This window comes from Mandrillus leucophaeus, unplaced genomic scaffold, assembly GCF_000951045.1.
Source record: "Mandrillus leucophaeus isolate KB7577 unplaced genomic scaffold, Mleu.le_1.0 Scaffold814, whole genome shotgun sequence".
NCBI lineage: Eukaryota > Metazoa > Chordata > Mammalia > Primates > Cercopithecidae > Mandrillus > Mandrillus leucophaeus.
The window spans coordinates 917,347-931,837 of NW_012108853.1; the positions used below are offsets into that span (position 1 = coordinate 917,347).

Sequence of the window (14,491 nt, forward strand, 5' to 3'; positions counted from 1 at the left end):
TGAATACTTCTTGATTCATTTTATAAACCTAGTTTTACCCTAATAATAAAACTCTACAGACAGTACAAAAAATAAAACTATAGATTAGTATCACTCATGAATATGGATGCAAACATCCTTAACAAATATTAGCAAATAGAATTCAGCAATCTATAAAAAGAATTAAGTACAATAATCAAGCAGGGTTTCTTTCAGAAATTTAAGGCTGTGTCAATATTTATTTATTTACTTATTTGAGATAGGGTTTTGCACTGTCACCCAGGCTGAGTGCAGTGCTATACTCCCAGCTCACTGTAGCCTCCACCTCTCTCTGTACAAAAAATAAAAACATTTAGCTAGGCATGGTGGTGTGTGACTATAATCCCAGCTACTGAGGAGGCTGAGGTGGGAGGATCATTTGAACATGGGGGTTGGAGGCTGCAGTGAGCCATAATCATGCCACTGTACTCAGCCTCAGTGACAGAGTGAAACCCTGTCTCAAAAAGAAAAAGAAAAGAAAAGGAAACAAAAATTGTACAGACCAGAAAGGAAGAAATGAAACTGTTGCAACTTGTGGATGACATGATTGATTTATGTAGAAAATCCCAAGGAATGGACAAAAAATCCTTAAGCTAATGATTGAGCTAAGCAAGGTCACAGGATATAAGACACATGTACAAAATCATCTGTACTTCTATGTACTAGAAATGAACACATGGATATTAAAATAGAAAATGCAGTACCATTTATAATTGCTAAAAAGGTTAAATATTTAGGTGCAAATCTTATGAAACATGTATAGGACTAATATACTGGAAACTACTTGACACTTTAATTGACAATCTGAATAAATGAAGAGACATATTGTGTTCATGGACTGGAAGATTTGACAGTAAAGATATCTGTTCTGTACAAACTGATCTATACATTTAATATAATTCCTGTCAAAATCCTAGCAATATATTTTTGCAGTTATAGACAACATCATTCTAAAATTAAAATGAAAAGGTACATGAACCAGAATAACCAAAATTATTTCAAAAAAATAAATATAGTTGATCTTTACTATCTGTGGGGGATTGGTTCCAGGACTTCCTGTGGATAGCAAAAATCTTCAGATGCTCAAGTCCGTTATATAAAATGGCATAGTATTTGTATATAATCCGTGCACCTCCTCCCATATACTTTGAAATCATCTCTAGATTACTTATAATACCTAATATCATGTAAATGCTATGTCAATAGCTGTTTACTGTATTGTTTAGGGAATACTGACAAGAAAAAATGTCTGGTCTGCATGTGTTTAGTATAGGCACAATTTTGCAGTTGAATATTTTTGATCCCAAGTTGGCTGAATTCGTATATAGGAACCCACAGATATGGAGAGTTGACTGTATAATGGGAGGAATCAGGATATCTAATTTCAATATAGCTACAATAATCAAAATTGTGTTGTTGCTAGAGGGATAGAGACATAAAAAAATGGAACAGAATAGAGAATCCAAATGTAGACTCACTCAAATATAGTCAACTGACTTTTTACAAAGGTACAAAAACAATTCAATGGAGGAAAGTTAGCCTTTTCAACTAACAGTGGTAGGGCAATTAGTCAGCCACATGCAAAAAATAAAATAAAATAAAATAAGCTACAACTGTTTCATGGTTTATTAAAAAATTACCTCAAAATGAATCGTAAACTTAAATGTAAAATGTAAAACTAAAATTTTTATTTGAAAAATATAGGAGCAAATCTTTGAGATCTAAGGCTAGGAAGGAGTTATTAGACTTGACACAAAAAGTATGATCCATAAAAGGATATTTGATAAATTGGATTTCATTAAATTAAAAACTTGTTTTGTGCAAATGCAAATTTTGATTCAGGGGGTCTATGGTTGAACCTAAGATTCTGCACTTACTAAAAGTTTTCAAATGATGCTGAAGCTGCTGGTGTAGGAACCACCCTCTGAATAGCAAAAAACAGACACTCTGGCTTCTTATAGTCCTCAAATTATAGGGACAAATAATTTAATGGATAAATAAATTTTGTTATTTTATAGGGTTCACAATTTGGAGAAGTAGAGGAGATAATTTCACTTGAAGGAATAATAGAAACACCTCAAAACCCAACTTTATAGCTGCATAAAATAAGAAACAAAATCTTATCTTTTCAAATGTCTTTAATTATCTAATATTCTAATTTTTTTTTTTCTAAAAAGAGACAATAAAAGGTTTCTTAATTCAAAGGTATAACTGGATAAGTAGATTTGTTTACAACCATTCTTGTGAAATACTTTTTTTTAAAAAATACGACCAACTTCTTTGAAAATAGCAGACACATACCTCAACTATTACGGGCTAATTTTTGGTGGATAATGTACATAACTAGGCAGAAATAGGCAAGCTGACATTGGTAGATTAACTATCAAATACTCTATCAAAACTCCATTTGTGGCCCTCACTTGTTGATCGATTTCTATTCCCACTTCGTCTTCTACCATCTTTTCAACCTCCTGAGTGACTCCCTTGTGGACTCTGTCTACCTGACCAGCCACCAGATCGACCACCTGACCCGCCTGACCTGCCCGACCAGCCACTTGACCAGTCACTCCTCTGTCTGGGATTAGAGTTCTTTCCATCATAATATTCTTCAGTTTCAGGTAATTTGCCTGGCACTGAGAGTATCCAGTTGGAATCATGCGACTCTGCCTGTAACCTTTCTGACTCAGTTGTAGAAACACCAAAGCAAACACCTATATTTCCTTTCAGGTGACACATGCTGGTAATCCGAGACACTGCATTCTTTCCAGGCACAGGTGACATCCTGTATTTCCTCTAGGCTTTCCAGAGTCATGGTCTTCAAGGGCGATCAAAGATCGTGGTTCAAAGCTTGATGCACCAGAAATGTGGGCTAAAGTTGTAGCCAATGCATCCACTGACCCTCGCTCTGTCGCCCAGGCTGGAGTGCAGTGGCCCGATCTCGGCTCAGTGCAAGCTGCGCCTCCCGGGTTCACGCCATTCTCCTGCCTCAGCCTCCCGAGTACAGGACTACAGGCGCCCGCCACCACGCCTGGCTATTTTTTTGTATTTTTGGTAGAGACGGGGTTTCACCGTGTTAGCCTGACCTCGTGATCTCCTCACCTCGTGATCCGCCCACCTTGGCCTCCCAAAGTGCTGGGATTACAGGCGTGAACCACCGCACCCGGCGCCCCTTTCTCTTCTATCGGTCCCTGAGCTGATGGTCAGAAAAAATCAACAGCAGCATAAGAAACGGAAGTCAGAAACCTGATGATATCCATGCTTTTAGATTTAACCAAATCCATTGTAGAAGGAACACCTACACGTTTAAAAGTAATTGCTGCTTTTTGTTCCACATATCTTAGTTGACCTCTTTCTCTTGGTTGATGAAAACATATACAAATCCCTGTCCAGCTCTACCTGTGCATCCAGAGCGATGGATATAGGACTCAACTTCCTGAGGAGGAGAATGTTGAATCACCAGGTCTACTTCAGGAATGTGCAAACTATGGGCAGCCACATTGGTTGCCACCAAAACTTTAAAACTATCTTCTCTGAAGTCTTTTAGTGTAATTTCTCTTTGTGACTGTGCAATGTCCCCATGTAAACACTGGGCATTCTGTTTTATATGTGGATTCATGGCCATTTCAGTTACATTCTTCTTGTTCTCACAGAAAATAATAGCCCTCCCTTCAGACCCACTGTAGACTTGAAGGACATCTCCAGTAACTGCTGGCCTCTGAGACCAATGACACTGAATGACCAAGTGTTCCACAGTAGTTGCAGCCTTTTGAGTCATTTTTCCAACAAGGTCAACCTGTTCATATCTGGATTTCATGTAATTTTTTTTGCAACTTTGTATACCCACTGTGGGCAAGTTGCAGAAAAAAGTAAAGTCTGAGGATTGTCTTCAGAATCAGTTTTGTAGGATTCGTGAATCACATATTCAACTTGCTCATCAAAACCTAAATCTAACATTTGATCCACTTCATCAAGCACAACATGGTGCAGTTTAGAAAGATCCAATCAGCCACTCTGCAGACGGTCTTCATATGACCAGGGGTTCCAACCAAGATGTCAATACCATTTTGCATATGATTAATTGGGCTTTGATATGGTGTTCCACCATAAAAACATGCCATGCTGAATTTCCTAGTTTTATCTTTGAAGTCTTTGGCTACTTGGTTTGCCAGTTCCCTAGTTGGAGCCAAAACAAGTACCTTTCTTTGGTGAGCAGCTTTTTAAAAATTGTTTCTTAATTTCTTTGGAGTCTTTCAATCAAAGGGATGGCAAAAAAAAAAAAGTCTTTCCTGTTCCTGTCCATGCTCGAGCTATTAAATCTTTTCCTTCATATACAGGACAAGGTCTTAACTTGAATAGGAAAGCGATATGTTACCCCTCAACCTTTCAGAAACTTTATAGTCTCTTCAGAAATACAGAAATAAGAGAAGGCTCCTTCTTCCTATTCACGTGTTAAGGTCTCCTCTAGTTTATTATCACTTGATTTATGAGTAGAACTATCTAAGGATGATATTCGCTTTGATTTTTTTTCATATTCATCAATATTTCCATTTGGTAGATCTTTTCTTCTTATGAGATTTAGAGAATTCATCTGAAAGTCTATAAAATCCTTCTTCAGTGTCTCCATTTAGCTTTTCTTTCATTTTAGTTTTTTTTTTTTTTTTTTTCTTTTTTGGCCTTGGGAACATCCAGGTCATCTGTAACACCATTTTCTCTTGTTTTTGATTTCTCATCTGAGTCATAATGGTGCCTTGACTTCCTTCTGTCACTCCAGCACTGTGTAATGTGTTTTCAGTTTATCTTGTTTAAATCTTCATAACAACCCTAAGGGAAGTACGGGTCTATAATCCCTTATCCGAAATTGTGATATCCATAGAGCTCTTATTGATAAGGTCAGAGGGGTAGATTCCGCTTCCTAAGGCTATACAAAATAAGCCTCATTCTTTTGTTGAATGTCAGCCTTCAAATACTACTACCTTAGCCGCTTCAGCTGATTTCTTTTTTCCAGGTCAAATGTCTCCAGTAAAAATTTTATCTGTGCATTTGCCAGCATCTTGTGATCCTCTGAGTGTTTCAGGAATTTTTCCCTTTGCCCCCCTTTTTATTTTTGGAGGGCAGGGGGGTGGGAGGAGGAAAGATGCCACAACTCCTCTACAGGCTCCTTGAGGTCAGGGACCATTTCTTACTTAGTTTAAGCTCCTTGATGCTCAGCAAAGAGTATGGTACAAATTAAGGTCAATAAATGCCTTTTGCCTCTCCTTCTTCTGGCTCTCAGACTCCTCCAAGGGTATTTCCAGCTCCATAATGTCCCCCCAAGGAGTTTCCCAGGCATTACTGGCCACCACTGCCTCCCTCTGGGCACAGGGGCCACAACCACCTGCAGTCAGCAACAGCGTGGAAGGAAGCTGGGCCTAATGCTTTATTCAAATGGTACCGATATTGAAAATGATGAACTATTCTGATGAAAAATGATCAAGTTTCTGCATGAAACCTCATTTTACATTGATTTTATGGCCAAAACATAAGCTTCTGAAATGAATATATCATAATACTTAAGTTACTTTATTTATTTACTATTTATTTATTTATTTTGAGATGGAGTCTTACTCTGTCACCCAGGCTCGAGGGCAGTGGCGCGATCTTGGCTCACTGCAATCTCTGCCTCCTGGGTTCAGGCGGTTCTCCTGCCTCAGCCTCCTGTGTAGCTGGGATTACAGGTGTGTGCCACCAGGCCAAGCTAATTTTTGTGTTTTTAGTAGAGATGGGGTTTCAGCACACTGGTCAGGCTGATCTCACTACTGACCTTGTGATCTGCCTGCCTTGGGCTCCCAAAGTGCTGGAATTACAGGTGTGAGACACCATGCCTCTCCACTTTATTTCTTATTATGGGAATTTGTATTCTCGTATTTTGAATTCATACTTTTTAGCCCTGTGTGAATCCGTGTGTACAATCATCACAGGCTACAAAAAATCCTTAGGGAATTTTGGAGTTAAGTGTGTTGTTGCTCTTTAAATTATTAGACAGGGTTCTCCATTCTCAGTTCTAATAGAAATGAAATCTCTAGTTTTATCTCCTAAAATGGCATTTCAAATCAGATATGATGTGTATCCAAATTTATTTCCATATTTTATCCATTATTTCTGTTTTTCTAACAAAATAAAAGAGGATAAACTAGCTTGAAAGTAAGCATACACTGATTCCAGTTTACAAGAAAATAAAATTTCATCAAGAATAAATGAATCCTAAGAAATGAAATAATTTTTTATATCTTAATGATAAGCACTCATTTGACTGGATGTTAGAAATACCGCACAAAAATATTTGCAAGAAAAAAATTTCTCATACGTAATTAACCAGAATTAGGTCAGAAATGATATATTTTCCTTTGTAAGACCGTTTAAAAGGATAAATACAATGTTTTTGTAAGATTGCTATACTCCAGAAAAGGTGTTAAAGTTTACATTGATGATATTCATATAAGTGGGGAAGGCAAGAATACTTTTATCAAACATCATATTGTGGTACAAAGAGCATCAAACTAAAAAGCAAATTTACAGAGGCAAATACACTAGGCAGTGTCCTAGGGCAGAGGAAGCTAGTGACAGGGAATAAGAGCAAATGGGCACTTGGGACCTTACTGGTGTGATGAAAAGGTTTTAAAACTGATTTATGGTGATGTTTGTACAAGTTGGTAAACTTACTAGAAATCATTGACTTATTCCCTTGAAGTGGATGACTTATGGGCTGTGTTAGTCCATTTTCAGACTGCTATGAAGACATACTTGAGACTGGGTAATTTATAAAGAAAAGAGATTTAATTGACTCACAGTTCTGCACGGCATAGGATGCCTCAGGAAACTTACAATCATGACAGAAGGTGAAACAGGCAACATCTTACATGGCAACAGGCAAGAGAAATGAGTGAGAGCAAGGGAAATGCCAGATGCTTATAAAATTATTAGATCTTGTGGGAACTCACTCATTATCATAAGAACAACATGGGGGAATCCACCCCCATGATTCAATTACCTCCACCTGGTCCCTCCCTTCACACATGGGGATTATAATTCAAGGTGAGATTTGGGTGGGGACACATAATCAAACTATATCAAAGGCTATGTAACATATTCCTCAATGAAGTATTCTTAAGAAAAGAGCATTTTGGCCAAGCAAGGTACCTCATGTCTCCAATCCCAGCACTTTGGGAGGTTGAGGCAGGCAGATCACTTAAGGCCAGGAGTTCGAAACCAGCCTGGCCAATATGGAGAAACCTCATCTCTACAAAAATTACAAAAAAATTAGCTGGGTATGGTGGTATATGCTTCTAATCCCAGCAATTTGGGAGGCTGAGGCACGAGAATAGTTTGAACCCTGGAGGCTGAGGTTGCAGTGAGCACCACTGCACTCCAGCCTGGGTGACAGAGCAAGACTTTGTCTCAAAAAAAAAAAAAAAAAAAAGCATTTTACTGACATTCAGGAGACCATGAAAGACAGCACTTGTTCTGCCACTAAATAGCTGTATGACCCTGTATAAACAAGGAGTGTATTCATTAAAGATCTTTGTTTCATTATCTATAAAGAATTGGGCTAAATAAACCCCAGTGTATCTCTTATCTCTTCCTATTCCAAAATTCTGTGACTATTTTGGCAAAGTAACCTCAATGAAAGCACTTTTTTCCTTGAAAAATATCTAAGTATAAAATCTCTTCTGAAAAAAATTAAAATCACAAAACCTTCTTTAAAAACTTCCCCAAAGAAATTGTGGATCCAAGACACTTCAAAAGAAACTTTATTTATCAATAAAGCATTGTTGTTGAGGGAATATTTGTATCCTTTCAAAACATATGAAATCTAAGCCACTACACAGCCTGTAATGAAAATGTCTGAGGTGGGAAGATATAACAAGAAAGAAAAGAAAGTAGATTATAAACCAATGTTTATGTGTTTCATAGACCTTTATGAACTAGAACGAAACCTATAAGGATGATTTAATGAAGCGCATATACTTCTAATTTATATCCTCTTTCAATAGGAAACAGTTATTAAGCTTGAATACAGGTAAGAGACCACGTAATATCCTGTAGATATGGGTATATACAGATATGTACATGTCTTATATATTTGCGTGTGCATGTTTGTATATATAATGCAATGTTAACTCTTTTCTGGTGATAGAAAGAATACATTACTGCTTCATTTTGCTATTGAAATATATCTAAAGAACATGGACCAAGAAGTGCCTTAGATTATAGAAAATTAAGGATGACTTCTACATGACGATAATGTTAGTAATTTTAACTCTTGTGAAAGAAATCATTTAACTCCATAGAGCCTACATGGATAGCATTATTCAAATCAATGGAATTTTCTTCTCAGTTTTTTTTCATGCAAAATAAGGGACATTCTTTAGAAAATTCTGTGATACCTCTTATCTAGAAAATAATTTGATAAGTTTAATATTTATGCCTTAAAAACATAACTCTGGCATATTATACTCTGGTAGTTTGTATTCTTGTCAGTGAAGCTAAGCTGGGAATTAATTACATTTTCCCTAAGTCTCTTTCTTGTATCTCTCCAGATTGAAGTCGTCCAGGAAAGGAAGTTACATGCTATTTAGAAAGTGTAAAAAGCAATGGCCATAACCATTTGAAAATCTTCTCATAGGCAGAATCAGAGACAGACAGAAGAAGGGTACCAGACAGGGGCCAGCTTGTCATCACGCCTTTCTGCTCCACATCTAGCTTTTCTTGACTACTGTTATTGTTGACCAACAGAGCCTCTGATCCATCCCAGATGCTTGGCTATGGGCACACAGAGGTCGTGGTTATTCAGAGGCAACAGCTTTTCATAGACCTCTCCACAGATTTCCCCTTTGTGGTCCTACTTTGTTGGCTAGACATCCTCGGTTTCTCAAGGGGACTGAGTGGTAACTCTGTCTCTGATCCTCAAACTTCTCTTCAAGTCCTCTTCTTCTCCAGCTGTCTCCACAATTCTAAATGAAATATCTTATCCCACAACACCCATAGTGTTTTTGCTCCTTGGACTAAACCTTAATAGATACAAATTCCTAACCAACGGAAGAGAAAACCTAACTAAAATAGTGAAGAAAAATATGAAGATTTTAATTAATTCAAAAACCCAGAAATATTTATGGATGAAAGTGGTGGAAGGTAGTCCAATCACAGAATCTCTCTTATCCAGTAAAATGAAGAAAGATAACAGTCATAGATTCACTAGCAGCAACCAAATAAGGAAAGGGTCCAGTCTCATGCAAAAACTTCTAAGAGTGGTGGCCACCAAACAGAAACAAAACATTCATCCACTTCTGTAAGCAGTTGCCCAGAAAGAAGATGAGTTGAAAAAAACCTGAGAATTCTGGCTATGAATGGATTCCATTTTGCCAAGAAATGGTTTAAAGTAATGATTCTCAAAATGAAGTCTGCAAGCAGTTTCAGGGGATCTGTGGTCAAAACCCATCTTACAAACAGTTTCAGGGGGTCTGTATGGCCAAAACTATTTTAATGACTATATTAAGGTTTTATTTGTCATTTTCACCATCCATGTTAACATTTTTTCTAAAGGTACTAAAGCAATGGTGGATAAAACTGCTGGCAGTTTAACAAGAATCAAGGCAGTGGCACCACATTTTCTTGGTAGCCACTGTATATCTAATCACCGCACACATAGCGTAAAAAATAAACCAACAATTTCACTTAAGAATGTCCTTGATGAAGGTGTGTATTATGGTTATCCCCATTTTACAGATGAGAAAATTGAGATGTACAGATGTTAAGTATCTTTTTCAAGGTCAAACAGCCAATAAGTGGTAGAACTGGAATTCCAATCTGGGCAGTATGGCACTAGAAAAAAAAATAGACAGACAATTCGATTTATTCATTCACTGTATTTTTATTGAGTACTTAATATGAGGCAGATTCTACTCCAGGGACTGGAGATACAAAATAATTATCCATCTGTCCACCCAAACATCCATTCATTATTCTCTCTGCGTATGTGCATAGAGACCTATGGTAATTTCTGGATAGTATAATTTTAGGTTAGAAGCCTCTCTCTTCTTGGTAGTTTTTTGTACTGCTTGAATTTTACAAATAATGAGCAAATGCTATTTTTATTAAAAACAATAAAGTAATTATTCTTAAGACAAAACTGAACACAACTAATTTCTCTTTTGAAGAAAATACAAAGTAAAATTTCAAGTCTTAAACTTAAAGGAGTATGAAAAGACTGCTCTGTTCTTTCTTCCACTTTTAAGTATTCTTTCTCCCCACTACTTACATAGCAACAGAATATAGTATGTGGAAAATTCTTTTCCAAAACTGATTTAGAAGACAAAGTCTCCAAAATCTTCCCATCCCACACAGAAGATACTAAAGCAATTCTTTTTAAAATACATTATTACAAAGATTCTTTAGAAAAAATTAACTGAAAATTCTAGTGGTATTATTGAATCTCAAATAAAAAGAAAGCTAATGATGAAGTTATACATAGAACATCACTCATATGCACACTTTTCAGAAATTAGACACTTGCCTTCAGAGGAAATGAGTTCTGTGAAAGTGAAAATGGCATATTCAACTAGTCTTCTTATTCCTGGGGAGAGAATAGCATACGCATCTTAACAACATCAGGAATACAGAAAAGTATGCGTCCTAATAAAATCTACATGTTTCTTTGTAAACTGATTGATAGTGCTTTTTCAATTGATGGAATTACTAGGATATTTGAATTTAAAATTTTTCTCAGTTTTGGTTTTAATTCACATTCACTGTGCATATAATGGATAGGACAATCATATGCACTAATGTATATTTTAATTTTATAAGGTGAAAATTTGTAATGCTCCAAAGCTTTTGTTTTCAAAACTTTTGGACCAGTACAGGGTGCTTTTTTTCTTTTCTCTACCAAAACTTGTTAGGGTTTCAGAATAAATTGGCCTTCCTAATGCGGAAGTCTAGGAATCTGGGTATCCAGCTTCTTAGAACCAATAATTCCCTTTATTATAAAAGTATTCGAGGAACATTAAATGCACTGATTGAGCCTATTTGTTCTTCCAGGATCCAGACCTCTAATCTTTATTCTTTAGACATGTTGTTTCCAAATGCCAGTCTTAGATTGGTGCTGAACTGACCACATACAAATACAAGCAGAGCTTATTAGAAAGATACATTTATAGTCTCTACTTTGAGAGATTTTGACTTAGTATTTTAGAATTGGAAGCCAAAGTTTATATTTGTGAAGAGTTCTCCAGATGATTTTCATATATCGCCAGAGTTGAGAACCACTTGACTTAGAATATCCTAAAAAATGATGACAGAGCTGTGATGTCACATGGAAGCAAGCACTTCCTTGGTTAATTTACTGACATCCCAACGTGGAGAAATATCTTGCTAGATTTCCATATTCTCCTGTTTCCCAAGTTTTAGTCAGAATTACAACTAAAGAAGCCAATAAGCATTTGTGTTAGCTGAAACACTTAAAAACTATTAAAATATCAGAACTTCAGGGGAAAGAAACATTTATCATGAAGCTAAAGAAGTTTAAGTTCCACAACCAATCACATGCATGGGCAATTCTGAATGCTGATTATTGGTGAAAGTGGCAGTGCCCTGAGTGAAGACTGGAAGCCAGGTTGCAATCAGAATGCACTCTTTGTAACTGTATCTGGGAAATGGCCTAAAGAGATCTCAGACATAATGTGTCTGAATCTCCAATGCACCAATGCACTTATTACTGTTTTTATTGTAAATAAATATTCATTTTTAAATCTAATTTTATATTCATGATTTGCATACTTTTTCTTACAGTTGTCTTTCCCAAACAAACACTATTCAAGTCCTATATAACCTGGATCCACCCATGTATCAATGGTCAGTATTAAGGATTCAGTGCAGAAATATCAGGGCTATTTAGAGATATTCCACTGGGAAAAGATTACACGTGAGATCACTTGATAATACACATTAGTAGATATTCTTTGAAGAATCCTCTAAGAAGAATTTGGGTAGAGGGTGCAAAGGTCTTGTAGAAAGAAAGAGCGTGACATATTCAAGGAAATAAAATTAATAGGTTGGAAACTGAAGCAAATAGTTCAAGGGGAGGTTGAGGAGAGATGAAACCACAGGAGTCAACCACTTAAGCCACATTAAGGAGTTTCAACCTTGTCCTTAAGGGGAAAGGAACTACCAAAGTGTCCTAAGCACAAAGTTGACAAGAGAAAAATTATATTTTTGCAAATTTATTCTGGGCTGTGATGTGTAGATCAGAGGGTTATCTTAGTCCACTTTTGCTGCTGTAACAAAATACTACAAACTGAATAATTTACAAATTATTCAGTCTTGAATAATTGGTCTCCTGGTTCTGGAGGCTAGGAAGTTCAAGATCAAGGTTCTAGCATTAGTGTCTGGTGAGGGGTGCTGTCTGCTTCCAAGATACTGCCCCATTGCTGCAGCCTCCCGAGGGACAAACATTGTGTCCTTTCATAGCAAAAGTGACAGGCAAGAGGGTGCTCTCTTCAACCTTGAGCCCATTTATAAGGGTGCTAATCCTGATAGTGACTGGAGACAGACAAATTCCTTAGGCAGACAGGGACAATCCCCATTGTAACCCAACCTTCAAGCCAAGGACAGTCTAAAACCTGAAAACCAAACTGCCAATTCTGGATAGAGTCCATGACAGGAGTGGGAACTTCCATCCCTGTCTTGCCCACTCTCTCGATTGGTTCCTTCTGAATGATGCCTTTTTAATCCAAAGGTACTTTTTCCAAGACCACTCATGGACAAATCAGCATGCATTCCCCTATTTTAAGCCCATAAAAACCCCAGACTCAGCCTCACAGACAGCAACCCACTTTTGGGTCTCCCTCCCACTGAGAGCTTTCTTTCTGTGGCTCAATAGAGGTCTACTCTGCCTTGCTCACTCTCCAGTGTTCATGTACCTTATTCCTCTTGGTTGTGGGACAAGAATCTGGAATTCACTGAAATGCAGGAATGGAAACCATGCTGAGCGGTGGGCAGTGGGAATAAAAAATCTATAACTCTCTCTCCTTCTCATGAACAATGGGAGAGAAGAAGTGAAGCTGCTGGGCACAAAACTCCCTCCTACTCACCAAGGTATGGGAGTGAAGAGGCGAAGCCACTGGTGCCACTCCCTCCTGCTTGCTGAACTATGGGAGTAAAAAAGCTGCAACAGTCCCATTCATGAGGGCAGAATCCACAGGTCTAATCACCTTTCACAAATCATACTTCTTAATACTATTGCATTGGGCATTAAGTTACAACATGAGTTTTGGAGAAGACATCTGATTTAAACCATAGCATTCCACTCTTGGATCCTCAAAATTCATGTTTTTCTCACATACAAAATACATCATTCCATCCCAATAGCCCCCAAAAGTCTTAACTTATTTCAGAATCAACTTTAAAGTCTAAGTCCAAAGTCTTATCTAAATATCATGTAAATCAGATATGAGTGACCCTCAAGGTATGAGTCATCTCAGGCAAATTACTCTTTAGCTATGAGCCTGTGAAATCAAATAAATTATCTATTTCCCAAATACAATGGTAGGATAGGCCTGACACAGACATTTTCATCTCAAAAGGGAGAAATAGGCAAGAAGAAAGAAGTAATACGTTTCAAGTAAGTCCAACACCAAAAAGGGAAAACAACATTGAATATCAAGGCTTGAGAATAATCTTCTTCAGCTCTATCTCCTGTCTTATAGACATACTGAGACTAAAGTTGGGCTCCAAAGGCCCTGTTGGATCCCACCCCCATGACTTTGCTGGGTGCTGCTCATGTAGCAGTTCTCACAAGTTGGAGTCAGGTGCCTGCAAGCTGGGATTGCACTCTGGCAGTTCTAGAGTTCTGGAGTTTCAGGCCAGCCTTACTCCCACAGCTTCATGAGACATTGCCTGAGTAGAGACTCTGTGGTGACCCCACCTTCACAGATCTGCTAGGCATTGCCCTGGTGGGGACTTTTTGCAGTGGCCCCACCCCATGACTCTGCTAGGCATTGCTCTACTGGAGACTTTCTGCAGCCACCCTGCTCCTGTGGCATTTCTTTGCCTGGCCTCCTGAGACTCTCTGAGTCATCCTTTGAAATCTAGGTGGAGGTAGCGATGCCTCCACAACTTGTGTACTTTGCATGCTTGCAATCTTAGCACCACTTCAATGATGAATGTTGATACCTTTTAACCCCACAGTTGGGAGCAGCTCACTAGAGTATGGGGGAAGAGAGACTTGAGGTGGCCCTGGGCAGCAAGCCCTAAGTTCCCACAGGTGCCCTGGGCCCCTCCTTTGAAACTTCTGCCTTCAAGGCTCTGTCATTCTTGGCCTATGATGGGAGTGGCAGTCTCAAAGATCTCCAAAATGCCTTCAGAATGATTCTTCCATTGTTTTGATCAACAGCACCTGACTTCCCTCTATTCATACTAATCTCTTTATCAATGAGTAGCT

The 14,491-nt window shown here is 37.9% G+C and overlaps 1 protein-coding gene and 1 pseudogene across 2 annotated transcripts in view; both read right to left on the reverse strand.

Annotated features, from left to right (window-relative positions):
* GPR149 (G protein-coupled receptor 149) overlaps positions 1-14,491 on the reverse strand; it is an 85,923-nt gene that overhangs the window by 15,748 nt on the left and 55,684 nt on the right. The gene's annotated exons all lie outside the window — the stretch shown is intronic.
* Positions 2,395-5,347, reverse strand: LOC105530362 (annotated as a pseudogene). The gene is made up of 3 exons (XR_001004639.1): positions 5,262-5,347; positions 3,179-4,791; positions 2,395-2,911 (listed from the first exon to the last, which is right to left on the reverse strand). The product of XR_001004639.1 is annotated as an ATP-dependent RNA helicase DDX50-like (transcript).